This window comes from Cyprinodon variegatus, unplaced genomic scaffold (assembly GCF_000732505.1).
Source record: "Cyprinodon variegatus isolate N-32 unplaced genomic scaffold, C_variegatus-1.0 Scaffold1513, whole genome shotgun sequence".
Lineage (NCBI taxonomy): Eukaryota > Metazoa > Chordata > Actinopteri > Cyprinodontiformes > Cyprinodontidae > Cyprinodon > Cyprinodon variegatus.
The window spans coordinates 44,209-51,131 of record NW_015151966.1 but is presented as its reverse complement, the minus strand read 5'-3'; the positions used below and the strand labels follow the sequence as shown (position 1 = coordinate 51,131).

The 6,923-nt window shown below is 37.4% G+C and overlaps 1 pseudogene; it reads right to left on the bottom strand.

Moving 5' to 3' along the window:
* Positions 1–353: 353 nt before the first annotated feature.
* Positions 354–6,923, bottom strand: part of LOC107103721 — a 7,560-nt pseudogene continuing 990 nt past the window's right edge.

The following is a 6,923-nucleotide window of genomic DNA, read 5'->3' as shown; positions in this document are numbered from 1 at the left end:
CAATTTGTCTGGAGTAGCGTTCCAGGCTTATAAAATGTCCCAAACAAAATCTATATCAACAATCTTCAAAATCCATAAAAATCCATCCATCCATTTTCTGTCACGCTTATCCCAAGTAGGGTGGTGAGGGGTGCTGGTGCCTATCTCCAACTGTCTATGGGCGAGAGGTGGGGTACACCCTGGACAGGTCGCCACTCCATTGCAGAATACATTATAACATTAGCTTTAAAAAAATACATCTCTTAAAAATATCTGAATTGTTTATGTACAAAAAATATCTGAGACGGGAGGAATAGAAAACAGTTTTCTCTTTACATCAGGCAATAGTTTGGGTACAGATGACTTTCAGTAGTTCACTGTGGTGAGTTAACCTCATCAAACAGCTCATTCCTCAGTTTATGGTAGCTCCCCTGCAGATCCATCAGCTCCTGGTGAGTCCCCTTCTCCTCAACCTGACCTCCTCTGATTACAACAATCTGATCCGCCTTCTCGATGGTCTTCAGCCTGTGAGCAATCACCAGCAGGGTCTGGTTCGGGCAGCTTGCCAGGCCCTGAAGAACCTGTACAGTTCATGACAAATGAACACTTTGGTTGTTAAATATCAGTTGAGTTTTCCTCCAAAGCATCTCAGAAGTATTTAGAAAAAAAGTTGATCTTATTTCTCTTTATAATGTACAAAAATGTTAAAAAAAGAAGCTCAGAGTAATGATTGTGCTACACAACACAGAAAGTTATCCTTATTATATTAATTTAAAAGTAATGGGAAAATTTCATTATAGTAAGAGATGAGTTAGTTTGCATGCCTCTGTATCCTTTTTCAATTTGTTTTCAAATAAAGACGTAACTCCATATAATATTTAACAATGTTGGAAAGGCATTAAGGAGAAAAAAAAGGTAATTTTTGCTGTGATAATTTGCTTAATGACTGCTTAGATGTTCTGAAATCTGAACATCCCAAACACCTAAAGAATTAACGGTTAAACATTATTTCAGATAGATAAACAGAATTTTAAAAAAGTTAGCTCGGAAATGTTTTTGTTTCAAATCATTCATTACTGTGTTTAGCAAAAAAAAAAATCAATGCTATTATGTCTATCTGAGGAAATAACATTTTTACAAATTATTACAAACCTTGTTTTCACTCTCAGCATCCAGGGAGCTGGTTATTTCATCCAGAATGACAACCTTCGGCTCTCTGACCAGAGCTCGAGCGATCCCAATCCTCTGCCTCTCACTCTTGGATAACTGGCCTCCACTCTCTCCCACCTCTGTCAAGTTAACAACATGATAATATTCAAACTCAAAATCATCAGAGGCCTATTTCACTAAAACAAGACAAGGGATTAAGTCGGGATTATCCCAATATCTTTGCCAAATCAAGCCTTAACTCTGTTTTATCAAGGCAGTAACACTTAAGTCACCAAGTTGATTTATTATGTTCAGCCAGCCTCTCCCAACCAGGCTTAATATTGGTGACACCACTCAGGAGTCAAGGAGTTTTGTTGGTGATTCTTTTACCCAATCTGAGTGTTGTGGTAATTGATGTAATTCCAATTACCACAACAACATTGAAAAACAGTCATATATATTGTTATATAGTCAACTGCTTTAATTATTTTAACATATAGTAGCATATACCATCCTTTACAATTGTCTAGTTATTACCTTTACATTGTTAGTTTGATGGCAGCTGTTGTTCCAAGTTTGGCAGAAATGCCTTTAATAGACAATTGCTGTGTCAAAATGGATTAGAGAAATGGCCAAATTTGAAAATTTCCCTGACAATTACCTGCATGAGCCTTGCCCACTGTTTTTAATTTGTGAGATCACATTTTATTTCTATGCTCTACATGCTCTCAAATATCAAAGTTTTTTTTTCATTCAGTCATGTAAAAGGAACAGAGATATGGTCAGACCGGTTTACCTGTGTCGTAGCCTTTCTCCAGTGTTTTAATGAAGTCATGGGCGTTGGCTTTGCGTGCGGCTTCCTCAATCCTCTCCTGTGAGCAGTCAGTCAGTCCGTAGGTGATGTTATCTCTGATGGATCCAGAGAAGAGGACGGGCTCCTGGCTCACCACTGCAATCTGTTACACAAAGCCTCATCAGACTGTATGGATAAAAAGTTAACATGTGCTTTACAGGAAATATATTTAGTTCTTAATGCATTTTCAATTTTTAAATCAGAAACCTTTGCACTTGCAGTAAGTAGCAGAACCCAACAAATATTATTGATAAAAAACCTTCTTGTGGAAGAAATGATGGTCGTAGGATTTTAGTGGTTCTCCATCCAATAAGATCTCTCCTTTCTGAGGCTCATATAATCTCTGCAGGAGACTCACACAGGTGCTTTTTCCTTCTCCAGATGGACCAACCAGAGCCGTCATCTGACCTGGCGCCAATTCCAAGTTAAAGTCCTGAAAATTCACAGAGATGCTTTCAGTGTTTAAGGATAAGTGTAGGCTTGAACAAGCTACTTCTTCTGGCATTTTATCCCTGGTACTTATCAACCTGAGTACATTTTTCTCACCTGCAGCACAATTTTGCTTAGGTTAGATGGATAGGCAAAGCTTAGATTTTGATAACTGATCTTTCCTTGCAGCTGATCGGGTTTTAGTTTTCCATCTGTGCTGACCAGAGGTTTTCGGTCCATGTACTCAAACACTTTCCCAGCAGCGACAACTGAGTTCAGCATGTTACCAAACACAAAGGTGAGTGTCTGTAAAATAACAGCAAATCATATTACATGTTAAACAAAATTTATGGTGAAGATATTATTGTTAAATATGCATTTTTAAAATAATAAAAGTTTTTATATTGCTTCTAGTCATAAAAAAAACACATGACAGAAAAGTCAGAAGTTTACTTTAAACCTAAAAAAAAAACAGAGTTTTAATCATTCAGTCTTGAATAGTGCCATGCATGACCAGCCCCTTCAACCTTTCTATGTATGTTATCATTCCTAATTGAGACAAGATGAATGGTATTATTTTTAATTAAATATCCCACCAATTCACCACTATCCATCCAAACATTTTCCATTACACTTGTCCCAGCTGAGATTGCGAGGGGTGCTGGAGCCTTTCTCCAGCAGGGTACAACCTGCCCAGTCCATTGTAGGGCAACAGAGACGAACAGGACAAACAACCATTCACTCATACACTAACACATAAGGAGAATTCAAAGAAGCTAATTAACCTAACAGTCATGTTTTTGGACTGTGGGTGGAGGCTGCCCACATTGCCTACTGATGACGATCCGTACGCACCTGCGTACAGCAGCCTCTCTTCTGTCAGTGAGCCCCATGGCAACAGAGACTACATTGTAGCTTGGCACCATCAGTTTTTGTGTGAATGGGTGAATGTAGTGTAAAATGGTTTGGTTAAGTCTCCAAATTTGAGTAAGTGCTATATATGTACAGTCAGTTCTTTTCTTTAACTGTATTAAGTTTCTAATCTTAATTTAAAATTTATATAACACCCACCCTGATATTCCTTCCCAGGTTGGACTGGTAGATGATAAAAGAAACCAGTTGCCCTGTAGTCATCTGACCTTTCTGAATGAAGATTCGGCCATAATATAAGATGAAGACATCCATACACAAACCTGTTACCTACAAAAACAAAAATCAAATCCATGATTGCAGGCTCCCAGTCACCTCAAAACAATAGAACTCATAGAGATGCAATAAATATAAAGTATCAATGAAAGCTTCTTACCCTCCATGCAAGCACATAAACAGCCCTCACAGTGTCCCTCTGGGTCTTGAAGGTGTGTATTTCCAGTAAGCGTTTGTTGTAGCGATTTGCCTCATGCTTTTCTGTGCTGAAACTTCGTACTAAACGAATTCCAAACACAACTTCATTTACAGCTTCAGTCGCACGAGCCATTGAGTCCTGCATTGCCTGAGACAACCTCTGAGGGAGACATGAAGCATGGAATAACATAGCTTACATTTTTGACGTATACATAGTGTTGGTTTATCTAAACACAGGAAAAATAAGTTCTGTACTTTTTAATTTAAGGAATGAAAATTACCCCTTTGGTTTGTAAAAACAAATCTAATTTGAATCTGGGCAAGTGATTATCAACATTTCATTTTGTTAACACTGCATTGCCTGGAGATAAGTGTTCTTGTCAGGCTCCCCCAACCATTTTTCACAACTAAAGGCCTGAACACACCAGTTGCATGCGACCTTTCAATCTCCGATCAGATTTTTTTCCATGTCACACTGACTGCATACAAAGAGGCTCTGACTTGGCATGGTGGGCAGATCTGCACAGATTTTCTTTTCACTTCCGTCTCTTTGCTATACACACATTAAAACAATTCCCAACATTTGACTTGGCCAGATTATGAATAGTTATTGAAAAAAAACAAAAAGAAAACACAGGCACAGCTATAAACCAAAGTAATGGTAACTTGCATAATGACGAAAAATTCATAGTAATTAGAATTTAAAGTGAACATTCCTTTATTTTCTGATTTATGTTTAGATAATTGAGACATTTAACACGTTTTTTTTAAGTCGAAAGTGGTTTTATGCCAAAGAAATATAACCAAGAAATGCTATGTCAGCTCAATTTCAATGCCCTGGGGTACAGTTTGTAGCACTGTTGCTTTGCAGCAAGAAGGTCCTGGTTTTTATTCTTGTTGCATGGAGTTTTCATGTTCTTCTAGTACATGTGTGAGTTCTCTCTGGGTACTCCGGCTTCCTACCACACTCTAAGAACATGACTGTGTATTGTTGTATGTCTCTGTATTGCCCTGCGATTGACTGTGAGGGTGTACCCGCCTTTTGCCCATAGACATCTGAAAAGTAGGCATAGCCCCATCGTGACCCTGATGGATTAAGCTACCGATGATGGATGGATGGCCTAAAGAGTAAATTTCTCATGCAATCATTGAGTACATATTTTTTTATTTATTCTGAGTAGTCTTAACTAAGATATAAGGTATAATAATAATAATAATACATTTTATTTAGCAGCGCCTTTCTTGACACTCAAGGTCACTTTACAAATAATACAAAAGATAAATAAAAAGAGATGAAAATACAGATAATACAGATACAGGAACATAAAAAACAAAAAAAATAATCATGGATAGGGAAAAGAGCAGTATATTCAGATAAGCGAGCGGTATTCCTAAAGTAGGTTACAAAGTAAATTAGGTTGTAAAGTATAACCTAAGTAGGTTATACTTTACAACCTAACCTTTATAACCTACTTAAAACCAATAGGTTATAAGTAGGTTATGAAGGTTGTAAAATTTGATTATTTTAGATGGTTAAACTAATGTAAAAGTATACTCTGCAAATTAAGCTCTAGTTAACACAACCTAAAATATCTAGTTCCCTTTACTTATTTTGTAAGTTCAACTGTTTAACATGATTTTTTTTTAAGCAATAATAACTAATTGGATTTAACAATGTAACTCTGGGCAAGATTTAGCAGTTTAGACAGGACAGATGGTTTGAAAGAGGAGTAAAGGAAGCCATCTTTGTGAAAAAGAAAAGCCTTTACTGACCAGAGCGGGAGGATTGCAGTCTTAGCTTTCAAGCATTTACAATTCACTCATGGAACTAATTCCCAAGAAATTACATTAGCACTCCCATTATGATTGAAAATTACAATCACATAGCCCATGCACAGCAAAGGCTCCAAAAGTCCAAAAGAACAAGGGGTGGCCATTTCATTAGCATCTGACATGCAATGTGTGCAGTAGGATGGGTTTCCATGCAACTTAATTAAATGTAACAGCATTCTTTCCAGTTTAAGCCTGTTTTGTGACGAACAGTGTCAAATCATGTATGCTTGCCAACTACCAATGTCAGAACAGTTGAGTTATAAGATTTTAGCTCAACTGTAAAGAAAAATAAACCATTACAACAACAGAAGTTATATTTTGTAATTTCTTGATCTTACCTGGTAGTGTGTGTCGTAGATGTTCCGCATAAGGCCTGTTATAGGGGTTTCCATCAACACAAGTAATGTGAGCTTCCAAGACAGGCTCATCATTAAGAAAATCATCCCCATTGTCTTCAAGAATGTCCTCAGCAGCACATTAACATTCAGACCCACTGTTTTTCCCATCAGAGTAGCATCTTTAGATAATCTAGATATTATTTCACCTGCACAGAAAATCAGTTAAAGTTCTATAATTTAGCCATTTTAAACTAAGATGTTCATGTTTTTGTATTTAATCTGCAAAACAATTTAGCATCTTACCAGTCTTTGTAGTTTCAAAGAAACCAATCTCCTGTTTGGTCAGAGCCTCAAACAGCTTTCCTTTGATTCTGCAGGTGCAGGAATTAATGGCACAACCTAAAAGACCCCCCCTACACGCAGCACCTATAGAACTAGTCAATTGAACAAAAAAACAAAAAGTAATTCAGATCTTTCCGTAAAATTCAAAAAAATATCCACTGGACTTGGTTTCCAAGATTTGAAGACGTTTCGCCACCTCTCCAGGAAGCTTTCTGAATTCAAATGTCTGGATCCGCAGTGAGTTTGAGTCTTATATAGACAAAGCCTTGTATCGCTTGGAAACAAGCAAATGGTAACCGATGAATGGGTCGTTCGGTTCCATCGTTAGCCTGTAATATCTGAAACCTGTCTATGATTATCATAGACAGGTTTCAGATATTACAAGAGGCAATCCCCCCCCCCTTTTAAAGACCGACCCTCAGAATCATAGACAGGTTTCAGATATTACAGGCTAACGATGGAACTAACGACCCATTCATCGGTTACCATTTGCTTGTTTCCAAGCGATACAAGGCTTTGTCTATATAAGACTCAAACTCACTGCGGATCCAGACATTTAAATTTAGAAAGCTTCCTGTAGAGGTGGCGAAACGTCTTCAAACCTTGGAAACCAAGTCCAGTGGATTGGTTTTAAACTTTTACAGAATTTAATCCCA